Source organism: Helianthus annuus, chromosome 14 (genome assembly GCF_002127325.2).
Source record: "Helianthus annuus cultivar XRQ/B chromosome 14, HanXRQr2.0-SUNRISE, whole genome shotgun sequence".
In the NCBI taxonomy this organism is placed as follows: domain Eukaryota; kingdom Viridiplantae; phylum Streptophyta; class Magnoliopsida; order Asterales; family Asteraceae; genus Helianthus; species Helianthus annuus.
In genome coordinates this window covers 55,282,365-55,300,161 of record NC_035446.2, presented here as the reverse complement: position 1 = coordinate 55,300,161, position 17,797 = coordinate 55,282,365, and the positions used below count along the sequence as shown (strand labels likewise).

Below are 17,797 nucleotides of genomic sequence, written 5' to 3'. Positions count from 1 at the left end.
TTTTGTGACTCGTTTCTTGGTTGTTGAAAGTTTGTTCGTTGGTTTAGGTTTTGTTGGTTACTACTATTGTCGGGTTCTCTCCAACCAAGGTTAGGGTGGTTACGCCATCCTTGGTTGTAGGTACCCGTTGGAGGACCCGACAGCCTAGGTCTGTTATCAATGTAGTTTACCGAATCTGGTTGATCATCAGTTTCTTTCATACAACTCCAACTTTCATGTGGCCCACCACACCCTTCACAAGCCATAACCGAGACCGTTTTTGTCATTTCTAACTTTTTGATTTTTTGAAGAAAGGGCCTCGATTTGGGCTTGTAAAGAAGTGCTTTCATCAACCTTATGGGCGCCCGGGCAATAGATTTATTACCTCGGGGAGTGTGCCACTGAAAATTGGTTTGAGCAATTTCCTCAATTTGATTGTATATTTCATGTGGGCGGCGATTACCTAAAAGTCCCCCGGAGCTAGAGTCAAGTGTTTGTCTTGTGTGTGGCAACAACCCATTGTAGAAAGTGGATACTTGTTGCCATACCGCAAGACCGTGATGAGGACACTTTCGCAATAGCTCCTTGAACCTTTCCCAAGTTTCATACAAGGATTCCCCATCCTCTTGTGAATATGTATTAATTTCAGTCATTAATTTAGCCGTTTTAGCGGGAGGGAAATACTTATATAGAAACTTTTGGGCTAGTTCATCCCAGGTGTTTACCGAGCCAACTGGGAGGGCATTGAGCCAAGCCTTTGCTCAGTCTTTTAGTGAAAATGGAAACATCCGAAGGCGGATGGCGTCGTTTAATGCTCCATTGATCCGGAAGGTATCACATATTTCTAAGAAATTAGTAATATGTAGATGGGGATCCTCGTCCGCAAGCCCATGGAAGGTTGCGGAGTTCTGAAGCATCTGTATCAAATGTGGCCGAAGTTCGAAGTTGTTAGCTTCGACATTCGGGGTATTGATAGCGGCGCCGAGATTACCCACGGTGGGTCGTAGGTAATCCATGAGGGTACGTTGGTCCGCCATTGGAAGTGGGTCCCCCGAAACTTTCTCTTGGTTTTTAGTTTTAAGTCTTTTTCTGAGAAAGCGTTCGGGTTCTTCTATGGGTTCTTTTATGTCTCTACTAGAACTGGAGCTCATACACTACGTAGAAAGTTCAGATGTGGTGCCTGGGTTCCAAGTCCTGCAATGAAAACAGAAAAGAATGTTGGTCAGAAAGTTCACCACGGCCCCGTGCTCAGTGAACACGGCCTGTGGTCGGAGATACAGTGATTGTTTTCCGGATCCCTGTTACTGGGAAGTTGGACACGGCCCCGTGTTGCACCGATACGGCCCCATGCTCAGCTCTCTGTAACTCGGAAAATAAAAACTGCCAGTGACACTACTAAGCACGACCCGTGTCTGACCAGGCACGGCCCATGCTGAGCTCTGCAAAAGCTGAAAAACTAAGAAAATCCTAAAAAATAAAAATAAAATAAAATAAATGATTAGGCCGCTGATTCCTAACTTTCTTAAAATCCTTGTGTCCCCGGCAACAGCGCCAAAAACTTGATGCGTGTGAAGTGTTATATATATTAGGTGTATATTTTAAGCCCTTTTTACACTTTTTAGCCAAGTTTTAAATTTATAAACACGATATTCACTAACATTAAACACACATATGGGTAAGTGCACCCATCATGGACGTAGTATAGTGTTGGTAAGATACCGAGGTCGTCCAAGGACACAAGAGCTTTTAGTACCGGTTTATCCTGAATGTCTAATCAAATCAAAATGTTAGAAAAAGGTTTTTTAAACTAGAAAAATAAAACTAACTAAAATGTTGAAAAGTAAAATAAAAGTAAAAACAGATAGACAAGATGAATCACTTGGATCCGACTCGTGTGTAGTGTAACCTTTGATTATTTTCGCACTTTTGCACTTGTTTAAGAGATTATCTTAGTTATTGTAGTATGCCCCTCTTTTGAAGGCGACGTTACCCTCAACCCAGTAGTTTGAATCAGCAAGGATACAATTCTAAAGGGTCGGATTATTGAAAGATAATTAATTAAGTTATTAGTGCATAATGTGGTAGGCCCCTCTTTTGAAGGCGACGTTACCCTCGGCTAAGTAGTCTGAGTCAGCAAGGATACAGTCCTAAGTAGTCGGGTTAAAGTTTTAATAGTAGTTTAACTTATGAGGGGATCAAAGAGTTTGGACCCCCGCCATCCAATACCGTTGGGTATTGAAGGAGGTCCTACTAAATTTGACCCAGGTCCTTTGCAAGATGTATACACTGAACAATGGCAAGACTCTTACCAAACCGTTCCTTTAACCCCCGACCAGGTAGCCAACATACCTCCATATAGACCGTGGATATATGAATGGTGAAAATCTTTTATTTTAGATAGACAGTAAAATAATGCCAAGACACCACGGACAAACGATAAGGAAGAATCACCTTCAACATAAGAAACTAGTAATTAAAGTCATTAATACAATACCAATTAAAAAGTGCAAAAGATTAAAAATAAAAAGTATTACACTAAACACTTGTCTTCACCAAGTGATGTAAGAGACTTAGGCAAACATGGCCTTTGATTGTCAAGAACTCTTACGATCAATCTTGGATCCCAAGACGACTCACACACTCTATGATGGACAATGGATGATGGTGGTGGATGATGGCGTTGTGATGGTGGTGGGTGAAGTGTGAGAGAGGTGGTGTGCGAAGGGATGAGTTGCAAGAGCTCCAAGCACTCCTATTTATAGGCTGAACAGAAGCTCGGGCACGGCCCGGTGTCTGCTGGACACGGCCCTGTGTCCATCCTCCTATCTTTCTTCATTAAATGCAGTTTGTCTGCATTAGTTGACCACGCCCCCGTGTCCGCTGAGCACGACCCCGTGTGCAGAAGCATATCTGTACTATCAAGATTTGCCTAGATTCCGCGAATCTTATAGTTGACCACGGCTCCGTGTCCGCTGAGCACGGCCCCGTGGTGGGCGATGGAAGATTCTACCACTTTGTCTTTTCTGCTGACACTTGGGCACGCCCCCGTGCTCACTGAGCACGGGGCGTGTTCAGTCTTCTGTCTTCTTGTTTTGCTTGGGAAGATGTTGTCGGAAGGTCGGGCATGCCACGTTTGTTCCTTTTCTTGTATTTATGTTAGATTTAGCTGCCTTTTTTGCTTCTTTTGTTTATTTGAGCTCATTTAATCCTGAAAATACAAAATGAAGACAAAAGCACACTTTTTCCAACATTAGTACTAAAAAGGGTTAGTTTTATGCCATAATTGATGTAATTTATATGTTGCATTTTGTGCACATCACCTAGGCTAAATGTAATTGATATACATTCAAATAACATTCATTAGGAATGTTCATAACCTATTAGCCTATATGGTTTAATGATACCATGGCGAATGTATATTAGGTTGTCCGGATAATGACTAGCTGTTGTAATGCAACCAAGCAGTTGTTTAAAATGGTGTTCAGTACCAAGCTTCGAGTATGGCAAAATTGGATGAGACAAACAACAGTCGTTATACTAATGATGCGACAAACGCTAATGATGCTACGAATGTGAAGCTCAATGTTAATGGAGTTAATCTCCAAGCTGTGATTGACGCAGCTGTTGGAAAAGCTATGAGAAAGGTCATGAAAAAGTTCAAAGAGCCGAATGCTACTTGCTCTAAATCACATTCCTCTGCTCATAAGAAGAGCTTTGTTCATGCTTCGAATGCGAAGAATGAACCAAATAGGATGATATATAATGAGGAGCCTCGTTCCTCTAAAGGAAGTACTTATGAGTACTTTCTCTCTTGCAAATCAAGAGACTTCAATGGCGAAAAAGGGGCCATTGATTGCATGAAATTGTTGGATGAAATGATAACCATTATGTATATCAACGGTTGTGCTGAGAAAGACATTATGGGGTATGTATCACAGTCATTCAGGGGTGATGCCCTTAGTTGGTGGAAGACATTAATAAAGTCACAGGAAAGATACCCCTATACAATATAGGATGGTCCAAGTTTATGGATCTTATCAGAAAAACCTATTGTCTGCGATACGAAATAGAAAAGGTAGAATCAGAATTTTCTGACTCTCACCATGAAAAATCTAGAATGTCGACAGTATATTACAGACTTTAATTCATTGTCTGGGATAGTTCCCTATTCGGTTAACCCAGAATCTAAGCGTAATGCACTATATATTGGTGGTTTAGCATCAGAAATAAAAAGGCATATTAAGGCTTCAAAGCCTGCTTCTTATAAATCCACTATGGATCTATCTCAGCCACTCACATTAGATGGGTTAAGAAGTAAATCGGTCAAAACTGAGACTGACGGAAAAAGGAAAAGAAAGGAGGATAACTCCCAGAAATCTAAGAAAAAAGGGTAAGTTTGAGCTTAATAAGAACCAACAAAAATCCAATAAGAAGCCTGTATGCAAGGCCTGCAACAAAAGGCACTAGGGACAGTGTCGAACGTACCAAAGGCCAAAGCAATGTGGCATCTGCAAAAGGACTGGTCATCGGTCCCATGAATGTAGAAACATAAAGAATGCAGTCTGTTTCGGCTGTGGAGAAAAGGGCCACATCAGAACTAACTGCCCTAAAACTGTCAAGGAAGGTATAGCTAAGTATAGAGAAACTAAGATTGAAAGCGCCTAAACTCTCTTGATGAATGTCAGAGGCAGTTCATATCAATCATAACACCAGGTACATCCCTTATCATGAATCGATGATATTATTGCTAAGAGTTCTATTTTGATTCAGGTACTAATAAGTCTTTCATAGATCATAAGCTTAGCAAACTTTCAAAATTCCCCATAAGAACTCCAGATATTAAGTATAAGGTAGAAATTACCAACGAAAATCATAGTAACCATTTCCTCTATTCTTGTCCAAAAAAATCCTCATTTATAAAATCTAGAATACTCTTTCTCCACGATAGAGTACGACAAAATATGTTATTTTATTTTATTATCTCATTGATTTCTATCAACTGCGAATGCCAGATTGTATGATAAAAGCACCATATGAGGATTGGTGTATCTTAGTGCGTCCCATAGATTGCTTCCATGCCTGATCAGTATGGAGGTTTAATGCATGGAACCACTGAGATATCCCAATGGTCATATTGTACTAAAGTCAGCTAATGGTATTCAAAGAAGATATCCAGTATAGAAATATCCAAGTAAGTGTCACTAATTAATACATCCATGCATTCGTAAAGAAAATGTGTCATTTATATGACACGGGTATCGATAGATGAACTAAAGCCTGAGATTTAGAATATCTCTGTCACCTTTGTGTATCTTGATTTGTCTTCTCCCAAGAACTACCCCGTTTACCTCCTGAGAGGCAAGTGGAGTTAGGATTAACATTCCACCTAAGGCTGCATTTATTGTAAAAGCTCCATATCGGTTAGTACCAACAGTAATGGAAGGATTAAAACCCCAACCAAATGAGTTTTAAGAGAAAGGTTCGAAAAGCCTAACTCATCATTCTGAGAGCTCCGGTTTTATTAATTAAGAAAGACGGTTCATTATGCTTATGCATTGATTACCGCAACCCTATTTAGGTAACGATTAAGAATCGCCATCAGCTGCCCAGGATCGTCGATTTGTTCGACTAACCATGAGGCTAGCTATTCTTTAAAGATTGGTTTAAGCAGTAGTTGGAATGACTATCTCGCCTTAAATAAGCTCACCTATAACTAATAGTTAGTATATAAGCATCAAGGATGCTTCTTTGGAGACCTTGTATAGATGGAATGTCAAACGTCCGTTTGATGGACAGAAGTTTGGTAAGTCCAATTATCAGGATCTGAAGTTACCCTGAAGATAATGGATAAGATCATACGAATCCATGATCATCTAAAAGCTGCCAGTAATCGGCAGAAAATCAATGCTAACGAGAGTCGCAAACCTCTTAAGTTCTCAATAAGGAACAAGATTCAACAGAAAGTACCACCCTGGAAAGGTGTACTGCATTTTGATGTAACGTGCAAGTTAAGCTCTAGATGTATAGGACCATTCGAGAAAACCGAATACGTCGATATTAGTAGCCTATAAGCTAAAACTTACCTAAGAAGCTTGGTGGAAATCACAATGTGTTCCACACTTGTGATTTAAGGATATGTCTAGCCGATAAAGTCGATAACATTATCACATAATGATGTGTAGATTAATGAAAACTTATGGTTTGTTGAGAAACTGGAATCGATCAAGGATCAACAAGGTTAAGAAACTCCAACGGAAACATGTACCTATTATAAGGTCAACTGGGATGCCCGTAAAAGGCCCCGAATATGCTGTGGAGGTTAAGTCCATTACACGACAGAAAATACTTCCATCTTTTTGAGCAAATCTCGAGGTCGAGATTTCTTTTAAGGGGTGAGGATGTAACACCTTGCAAAATCACGTCCAATGATGTGTTGACACGTGTACTAAACCCTAATGAAGTCAAACATTGACTATTAGGGACTAAGTTTGCGAAAAATAAAAAAAAAAACTTTGAATGTGGAAGGACTGAAAGTGTTAACATGCTTAAACTAAGCCTCTGAATAACAATACACGGTATTCATAATTATAATTGAGCCACTTGTTGATCGAAAGGAACCGTTTACGTAATTAATTAAAAGTTTGTGCGACGAAGGGTTAAAAGCGTCAACAAGTTTAATTATACATCTGAGTGACCTTTTAACAAACCCGGAGTGTTATAATATCTGATTGTATTATGGGGAATACATAATATTGGCCATATAGGGCTTTAATGCCGATAAATGATAATACGCACAAAGGGTTAAGAGTGTCAACATGTTAATTCTTACCTCTGAGTGACCTTTTAACAAACCCGAAGCATCGTGATGTTTGATAATACTCACGGAAATGCCTAATATTGGCCGTTTAAGGCTTTGATGCCATTAAACGATAATATGCACAAGTTTGTGCGTTAAAAGGACTAAAAACGTCAACTTGTAAATCTACACCTTTGAGAGACCTTTTAAACGAACCGGGAACTCCGTGATGCTCGGTCATACTCCCGGGTGTGCCTAATATTGGTCATGATGGGCATATTATTATTATTATTATTATTATTATTATTATTATTATTATTATTATTATTATTATTATTATTATTATTATTATTATTATTATTATTCATTACTTGAAGCCCACACATAACTAAAATCATTTAATCAAACCTTGGATTGTTAATGGTTTTAAATAGGTAGTATTACACTTGTAATGATCCTAAGAACTCCCTAAAACACATGGCACAATCCTAGCAAATCCTAAACACTATATAAAGGTGTTAACTTTCATTCTAAACTTGCATCTTCATTCCATTCTTGCTATTCTCTCAACATGGAAGCTTCTAAATTATTTGAGAGCATCCTATGAGTTCTTTTCAGTCCCTAGGACCATATGTAAGTGTCCTTTCGTGAGTAGTTCATTTTATTTGGCTTAAAAAGCCGAAAAGTCAAGCGTTTACGATAAACGCTTTGACTTTTAGTTAGACCTTAAACGGTCGAGCCATTGTTCACAACGAACATGGCTACATGATAGTAATTAGGTAGGTGTTAGTCCCTCAAAAGGACACCTCCTAAGAAACACGTTTGCTTGGTCAATTGACAAGTCAACATAATATTGTTTTAAAAAGTCAACGGGTCAGTTTTTGAAATAATTGCGAAATGAGTTTAGAAGTGTTCTAAAATACGTTTTATCATTTAAACAATTTGGTAATAATTATTAGAACATGTGTAAACATGTTCGGCTCGTCAATTCCAGTTTTAGGGTCGGTTCGCAACCGAAAGTCGCGAAGCTTGACTTCTGCGTTAACTTTCGATTATGAACCGAATTAGATTAGTTTGCTACTGATTTTAGGTTCCTTTTATGATCGTAATATAATGTAGCATAACCCTATAAGGTTATATTACACGATCATACTAGAAATCTAAGTTTTTGCACATGTTCCGATAATATGTCGTACTTTGACTACTATGCCCTTTTTAGCGAAAATAAGGTTTTAGACACCAATAAGCTTTCAAAAAACTTAGGTACTGATATGTTAACATGTTTAACATATATCGATGTTATGAACCTGATCATAAACCGAGTTTCCATAAAATATTGTAATTTATGCTTTAAATTGACCAAAATGCCCTTTAGGCGCATAGATCGGTTTTCAGCATATTTTTTAATACCGAACTCATTTCCTACTGATATAATATCATAATTAAGATAATTTGGGATGTCCATTCAGTTTACAAACTGAGTTTACACATATGTTCTTGAATTACGTCCTTGATTTAAGATAATGCCCTTTTTGCACCTAAAATGATTTAAAGGCATGATTTTCAAACAAAATCTTTTATTTACTGATATGTTATATTAATTAACATATTTTTGTCATATAAATCTAATCATAACATCAGTTTTCCTAAAAGATAAAAAATATCGTCATTTAGCGACTTTAACGCCGTTTCGACGCGTAGTATGGTGTTAAACCATAACTACCAATCAAGACTTGTTACCTACTGATTTTATAAATCATTTTAAATATTTTTACAGTAGGTATATGGTATAGACTCAGATTCCCAAATTTGCCTTCAATACTATGTGTGAAATTACCAAAATGCCCCTACGGAGCATAGTATGGTTTTAAACTATAAAACACACATATGTTTGATATCCTGTTGATATTATATCATGAATAAAGTAATTTCAAAGAATGATTATGATCGTAACATTAGATTGTACACAAGTTTCTTTTATACATCGTAAAATGACCAAAACGCCCTTATGAGGCATAATTTGATTTGTAAAACGGGCATACAAGTTTATATCCTACTAATATTTTAACTTGTTTAAAGTATATTGGCATATAGAACTTGTCCATGACTCATCAGATTACTCGTTATTGCTTATACGCGTACGGACAGGCTTACGTAACTAGTTTACGTAAGTTTACCAAAACGAGTTAAACCTTATCATTTTTACTTCAATCCAGAATGTATTTAGTTTACCCATATTATACAAGTCTTCATACTTGTTGGGTCTAAATTACATTTTATTCCGGTCATCGCTTAATCTAGCGTATCGCACTGTTTCTAATACTTTAACTTAGCCGGTCTAGGTCTATGACCTAAATAAGACCCGTTAGCATTCTAAATTGGTTATATATTACCATCATTCCAGACTAGAGCCACCCGGTAAAAGCTATCTGTATTTAATTAGATTGGATACGGCTGAGTTATATAAATCTTGCTGTAAATCGAGTAGTAGCTCAGGTAAATACTTTTAACTTATTTTCCCTTATACGGGCTTAGGATCTGGTAAAAATATATTACCACTTGGTCGGGAGTAAAATCATTTAATCGATTAGTGGTTAAATTACATAATCCCGTTTAATCAGTTCTGCTTGATAACATAAACATTGGGGGTTAACGACCGTGTCCTGGATATCCTTGGCTCATTTAATTGCAAGTGGCCACGACCTAAGCACGGGGTGTAGGCATATACCTGTCAGATGCGATATGGTTTTTTTCCCCAAAAACGGATTAGATTATAAACTCCTCCATGGGTTTCCCAAGAAGGGATAAGTGGTGTGTCGGTTAATCATGTCCCTGCTTCTATCTCGGGTCCTAAATGTATGACAAACATGTAAATCATATACAAGATTATCTTTATATAATTGTCCCAAGTTATAAAAGATTTTATGCCTTGTGCATCCAAACCAATTTTATAAACACTTTTCAAATGAGTTGGGTAACTGTATTTACCAGTGTAAACTGACGTATTTTCAAAAGACTAAGTGACAGGTACTACTCGTAATTGGCTGGAAGCTTCTGGGTGTTAAGTAGAGGATCTTGTAAGTCCGTAATGCCTTATGTCTGTTGAACATGCTGTGTATTTGATTTAGATCTGCCTGTGGATTTAATATTACAAGCTCGTATGTAATTATCATTTCAGTTTTTTCTGACATTTGAGTTTGTAATAATATTTTATATTCCAAGACTTCCACTGTGCTATTCTGTGTATGTTTGACTATGACGATATCAATCTTACGTCACGATACTCCGCACCGGGCCCGTCGTGTCACACCCCGACCACGTAAAACATCAAATCGTGGCAGAAACGTTGGGGAGTGTTGTAACAGAATTATTGTTTCACAGCCATGGCATTCAAAGTTATGTTTTATTTATCAAACATAAAAGTTACATTCTCTTAAACGAAAGGAAACAAGAGTAAATAACAAAGTTAAACTAGTTTTATCTTCATTTTTAAGTCGCTAAGGCACAGGTCCGCCCTAGTGTGTCACGATCATCCTATGCAATGATGTGTGTAAACTGCAACATATAAATTACATCAAATAAGGCATAAAACTAACCCTTTTTAAGTACTAATGTTGGAAAAAGAGTGTTTTTGTCTTCCTTTTGTATTTTCAGGATGAAATGAGCTCAAATTCACAAAAGAAGCAAAAAAGACAACTAATTCTAGCATAAATACAAGAAAAGGAATAAAAGTAGATTGCCCGAACCCTCAACGGCATCCTCCCAAGCAAAGAAGAGAAAACAGAAGCCTGAACACGCCCCGTGCTCAGCCAGCACGGGGCCGTGCCCAAGAAGCAGCGGAAAAGACAAACTTGTAGAAGCTTCTATTGCCCACCACGAGGCCGTGTCCAGTGAGCATGGGGGCGTGGTGAAAGTACAGCAGGCGCATTAATTGTAATTGCGAATTACAATTAATGAGGAGAGAGAGTGTCAGACGGGCACGGGGGCGTGTCCAGCGGACACGGGGCCGTGCCCAGCCTTTTGTTCATCCTATAAATAGGAGTGCTTGGATTCATTCCATCTCATCCCTTGGCACACCACCTCTCTCACACTTCATCCACCACCCACCACCACCATAACACCATCATCCACCACCATCATCCATTGTCCATCGTAGAGTGTGTGAGTCGTCTCGGGATCCAAGATTGATAGTAAGAGTTCTTGACAATCAAGGCCATGTATTAATGACTTTAATAACTAGTTACTTATGTTGAAGGTGATCTTTCCTTATCGTTTGTCCGTGGTGTCTTGGCATTATTTTACTGTCTATATAAAATAAAATATTTTCACCATTCATATCTCCACGGTCTATATGGAGGTATGTTGGCTACCTGGTCGGGGGTTAAGGGAACGGTTTGGTAAGGGTCTTGCCCTTGTTCAGCGTTTAGAGGTCCTGCAAGGGACCTGGGTCAAATTTAGTAGGATCTCCTTCAATGCCCATAGGTATTGGATGGCGGGGATCCAAACTCTTTGACCCCCTCATAAGTTAACTACTATTAATACTATAACCCGACTATTTAGGACTGTATCCCTGCTGACTCAGACTACTTAGTCGAGGGTAACGTCACCGCCAAAAGCGGGGCCTACCATAATTTGCATTAATAACTTAATTCATTATCTTCCAATAATCCAACCCTTTAGGATTGTATCCTTGCTGACTCAAACTACTGGGTTGAGGGTAACGTCGCCTCCAAAAGAGGGGCCTACTACAATAACTAAGATAATCTCTTAAATAAGTGCAAAAGTGCGAAAATAATCAAAGGTTATACTAATACACGAGTCGGATCCAAGTGATTCATCTTGTCTATCTGTTTTTATTTTATTTTTATTTTTCAGCATTTAGTTAGTTTTTATTTTCTTAGTTTAAAAACATTTTTCTAACTTTTTTATTTGATTAGACGTTGAGGATAAACCGGTACTAAAAGCTCTTGTGTCCTTGGACGACCTCGGTATCTTACCAACACTATACTACGTCTACGATGGGTACACTTGCCCATATGTGTGTTTAGTGTTAGTAAATATTGTGTTTTATAAATTTAAAACTTGGCTAAAGGTGTAAAAAAGGGCTTAACTATACATCTAAATTATATATACACCGACACACATCAGCAACAACTCCTGAAAACACACGTGAAAATAGGTACGTCAGCATAAAAATGCCTGTGAGATACATAGGTTTTATGAAAATAGGATTCATGACTTGAGTTTAAAGAAATGTTTAATACAAATTTGCCATGAATCTTGTTAAGTGTTTTCTTTTATAAATCATATGAAAACGTGATAAGAAATCAGATTATATAAAAGAAAAGTGTATGGTTAATATTAAAACCACGTAAAAAGAGTTGTATAAAGTAACTGTTTTGTAAAATAATGTCTTGTGAAAAATATGTTATTTTGTGTAAAATGTATATGTCCAAATCGAATGATTTAAATAACGCTACGATATGTAATATCATACAAGCACTTATTGATAGTAAGTACCAGTGGTGTATCCAACATGCTTGTATCATATTACACACGCCTCGTTACTCAAATCACTTACCCAAACAAACCAGCAATGTAAATTGCCCATGTATAAACCATTTGTCAAATGTCTTTGTGTAAACCATTTCATAATGTTTATGTCAAAATGTAAATTATGTAGTGTATAACAAATGTCAAAATGTCATGCGTCAAATGTAAATCATGTAACGTGTAACCAAAATATCATGTATGGCATGTGAAATATATCAACTATGTAACGCCCGGCTATTTTGTACTTTCCGTTTATAGAAAGTTCGATTCGTAATTCTATTTTTGGAAACTTTGTATTCTTGTAATCGTTTCTTTCCTTGTAATCTTTATCAAATTGAGACTTGGATCATTAATGAAGCTTATATTTTGTTACATCTATGTTAAACGCATTCTATGTATACTCGTATGTTCGATTTGGTGAATCAGTCTATGTTTAATCGTGATTCTTGGAAACTATGTGCGAAACTTATAACTAAACTAAACTTATGCATTGAACGTGTTTTGAACGAGAACGATACTTAATTTCGACATTCATGCACTCAATTATACTTGGTTTATGATAATCATACTTGTCTTGCCCTTAAACAATGCTTATATGACAAGAACATCCCCTAAAACTCTTAAAAACCCTAAACTATGAACTTCAGGGGCCTAAATGTCAAAATATCAAACTTTATTTTCAGAACCCATGTGCTAGCGTAGCGCGACGGGTAAGGCCTGGTTGCTAGCGCTACGCGAGCGCCTTGTTTCGGCAGACTTGTGTTTTCTTTCAAATTTTGCACGAAATCCAACTCTCCAACCTCACCCAATCACCTTTAATCCACCTCTAATCACCTCCAATCACCTTATAACTCTTCCATTATAAAAACCCACCTTCTCCACCCCTTTTTACACTTTCACAACTCCTAAATCTTCACTAAATTGCTCTCTAATCAGCTGAGAATCTGAGTTTTGGACAGATTCGTGAAGCTTTACTAAAGTGAGTGTAACTTGCTCATTTCTCAACCAAATCACTTGGTTCTTCTTCCTATTGCTTTGTTATTTCCTTGGGTTTGAATCCTTGGTTTTTCCTTGGAAGAATCAGGCTTGGATTTGCCCTAAAATGGACTAAAACTTTCTGTTTTGTTTCAAACTTATGCAAACTTCATCTAACTTGTGTGAAACACATCTCAAACCAATGTCCTAATGCTTACAACCCCTCTTATGGTTGGTTAAGCTTAAAAACATGGTTGAGACATCTAAATCAGAGGTTAAAACCTCATAAACCTTCTGTTTTAATTAGGGTTTTACCCACAAGTAATGTTCAAGTGTGAAACTTGTTGAATGTGTGATGGTTGGATTAGCTTGGGCTATCCTTCATAAGAATCCACTCATTACTTGATGTTTTACTATAGATTAGTTGTTGTTAATACTTTGATACTTGTATGTTCATGACCCTCCTTGTTGTTTATAACAACAAGTGTAGTGGTGAACAATAGAGGTGCCTAAATGGAAGCTTGTTCTTCCTACCTCATGTATGTATTCTATGACACAAAGAGGTACCTAAATGGAGACATTAATCTCCTACCTCATGCTTGAATCTTAAGACTTGTACAACTATATAATATCTAAGTTATTCTATACGTATACATCTAAGTAACTAAGACTTGATGATGACTTAATAGTTATTTGTTAAGTGGACGTTACATCATCTATGACCATGCCCTTGTTACGACTCTAATGGATCTTAGAATCCATGAAATCATACCAACTCTTTTGAGTTTCAATAGTGTCAAGAACAAGAGTTATGTGTACAAGATGATTATTTTCACCTATGCTACTTTCTTTATATTTTAAAAACTCCGAATCTATAATCTTCCGTATACGCCAAACTCACACACCTACGTTTCCTTGTGTAGAAGGACAAGGTGCTCCAAACTAACTCATCTACAAACTTGCTCTCGGAACTTCAAGTCACCACTTGTAAACCGTGAGTATACTCGAACCCATTTCTACTTTTAACACTTTGGGTGCAACATGTATTCTATGTTAAACGCACACGACACTTGAAACTTATTTGAAACTTACTCTATCCATTCAAACATGAAACATGAAACTTGTGAATCTTGAGACTTTTGTGCAATGTGAACGTTTAATTCTTGTGTGTAGTTCCGCCTTAACAATAGTAGCGCTATAGGAGTAATGCACCTCCCCGTTAGTCTTTGGGGTATTGTTAGGAGGAGACATAACAACCTCCCGTTAAACTTTGGGTTAGGTACTTTAAACGCATTGGGAAACTTGGGCTATCACTTGGACTACGTAAACTAGCACGTTGAAACTATTTTGTTATGTTCATGTTGGATATGAGGTTTTATTCTATTATGCTATGTAAACAAACTTGTATACTCGCTCTTTGCTTTTGCATTGAAACTCTATTTTAATACATGTTGCAGGTTGATTATTGAAGTATGGATGATTCATGAAACAAGTTTAGGGTGGACTAGATACACACCTAGATTAATCTATCATTTTGTTTGTTATGTTATGTTATGAAACAAAGTTGTTATTTCCTTTTGAATTATGTATGACATCTAGTTTTGAAATGAAATTTGAATTTAAATTAATTATTGTCACATAGTGTTATGACGTTTTGAGCAATCTACACACTTCGTCTCATCCCGATGTTTCCGCCATCGGTTGGGGTGTGACAGATTGGTATCAGAGCCATAACTATAGGGAATTAGGAAAATTGCCATGCTTTTGCCCTAATCTATAGTTCTAGGAATTTTGCCTCTTATTTGTCGTTTAAAACTTTTGTACTCTACCATGCATGCTTCCTAGCTATACTTTTGATTAAATTTATGTGCCTTCCCTAAGGCTAACACGAATACACTTATGCTATTTTTATACTCTTGTGACACCAACGAGAAGAATTTACCAAAATAGGCGTGAAACCCACAATTTGGTAAACGACTCTCATTCTACCTTTGATCTATTTTTTGCACGAAATTTCACCATTAAGCTAGGAGTGACATCCACAACTTAATGGTAATTTCTATTTCAACTCTAGTGGACCCTCGTCAAAGTGTCAAAATTTATTTTGGCCGACGAGTACCAACCACATTTAGGGTACGAAATCGTCAAGTTAGGGGTGAAACCCGCATCTTGTCGATTAAGTCCCATTCCTTGATTTTTATTCTCGCCAAAGTCCCGAATGTTTCAATCATTTAGAGATGTGTAGTAACCGGAAGGGTAAGATACCGTTAATCGCTTCTCGACGAGAGTATCTTACTTATAGGCCAAAGCACAATATCTCTAATTCGAAAGAACTTTCGACCCACTTTGGAATAGTCGACGTTTCTCTACCCGAAACACTCCAATGTTTTATTGAGCCTCTCTTTTATGTATCTCAATTTATATGTGATTTTTATACTTGAACGTTCGTTCATTTCAAAATGTCGTTTTAAACATTTCGCACGTTATCGCAATCACAAACAATAATAATCCCTCGTGAACAAACTAAATTTACAATGCTTTCGTTTATTCATGTTATGCTATGTGGAATTCATGACTATGCTATATGAACGTTTAAACTTTTATGCTATGAAAATCAACTTGAACCTTTATGCTATGTGACTCTTTATGCTATGTGATCAATTTCGTTTTCATAAACAAACATTATGACCAAGTCGCACTCATTTTGTTCTTTAAATCTTAGATGTCTTCTCGTCTCTCCAACGCGTCTAAGAAGTCAAAGTCTCGCTCCACCAAGAAGATGATGGCTTTCATGGCCGATCAATTCGCTCGCGTCGTCCCAAAGGTCATTTCCGAGATTCGTGCCTCTGAAACTCCTCACTCTTCCGTCGACTCTAAGGTTGAAACACGCAAGCCCGTCTCGTTCCGCACCAGTATCAAAGGCAGACAAAAGCTTTGTGTCCTTAGAATTCGAATCATTGTTAAAATGTGCACGCTCTAAGCTACCTAAGTCGTTTTCCGTTGAAGTCGCCAATGGCAAGTCTATCCTAGTCGATTCCATTCACCTCGATTGTCGTCTTATTCTTAACGAGCACGTTTTCTCTATCGATCTCATACCCATGCAACTGGGTAGTTTCGACGTCATCATAGGCATGGATTGGCTTCAAAAGAATCATGCCGAAATCGCTTGTCACGAGAAATTTGTTCGCTTACCTCTTCCCTCTGGTGATGTTTTACACGTTTATGGAGACCGACCTTCAAGGGGACTAAAGTTGATGTCCTGCACACAAGCAAACAAGTACTTACGCAAACAGTACTTTGCCTTTTTAGCCCACGTTGTGGAAGAAAAAGGCAAGGGAAAAAGCCTAAGTGATGTTTCAGTGGTGCGCGACTTCCCTGACGTCTTCCCTGAAGATTTGCCCGGTCCTCCTCCTCCTCGATCCGTTGATTTTCGTATTGATCTCGTACCTGGTGCAACTCCTGTTGCCTAGGCTCCCTATCGTCTTGCACCTTCTGAGATGCAAGAATTATCCTCGCAACTTCAAGAACTCCTCGAGAAGGGTTTCATTCGTCCAAGTACCTCTCCTTGGGGTGCTCCCGTGCTCTTCGTTAAAAAGAAAGATGGTTCCTTTCGCATGTGTATCGATTATCGTGAGCTCAACAAACTCACCGTCAAGAATCGTTACCCTCTTCCGCGTATCGACGACCTCTTTGATCAACTTCAAGGCGCTACCTGTTTCTCCAAAATCGATCTTCGTTCTGGTTAGCATCAACTTCGAGTCCTCGAAGAGGACGTTCCCAAAACCGCTTTTCGTACTAGCTATGGACATTACGAGTTCGTGGTTATGCCTTTTGGCTTAACCAACGCACCCGCTGTGTTCATGGACCTCATGAATCGTGTTTGTAAACCTTACTTGGATCGCTTCGTGATCGTCTTTATTGACGATATCCTCATTTATTCTAAATCTCGAGCCGATCATGAGCGTCATCTTCGTCTTATACTCGAACTTTTGCGTGGTGAACGTTTATATGCTAAGTTTTCTAAATGCGAGTTTTGGATCAAAGAAGTTCAATTCCTTGGACACGTTGTTAGTGAAAAAGGAATCCATGTCGACCCTGCAAAAATCGAAGCTGTGAAGAATTGGACCGCGCCTAAATCTCCTTCTGAAATCCGTTCTTTCTTAGGATTGGCGGGTTATTACCGTCGATTCATCTCGAATTTTTCAAAGATCGCCGTTCCTCTCACTTCGTTGACTCAAAAGGAGAAACCTTTTGCTTGGGGTCCTGAGCAAGAGGAATCTTTTCAAACTCTCAAGGACTTGCTTTGCAACGCTCCTATTCTCGCTCTCCCTGATGGGAATGATGATTTCGTGGTGTATTGTGATGCATCAAATCGTGGTCTTGGTTGTGTGCTCATGCAACGAGACAAAGTCATCGCTTACGCCTCCCGCCAACTCAAAATACATGAGAAAAATTATACTACCCACGACCTCGAGCTTGGCGCAGTTGTTTTTG

General features: G+C 38.1%; 1 non-coding gene across 1 annotated transcript; it reads left to right on the top strand.

The window, feature by feature from the left end:
- The first annotated feature begins 531 nt into the window (after positions 1-531).
- LOC118486898 lies at positions 532-638 on the top strand. Its single transcript, XR_004880064.1, has one exon. It is a non-coding gene; the product is annotated as a small nucleolar RNA R71 (small nucleolar RNA).
- The last annotated feature ends 17,159 nt before the right edge of the window (positions 639-17,797 follow it).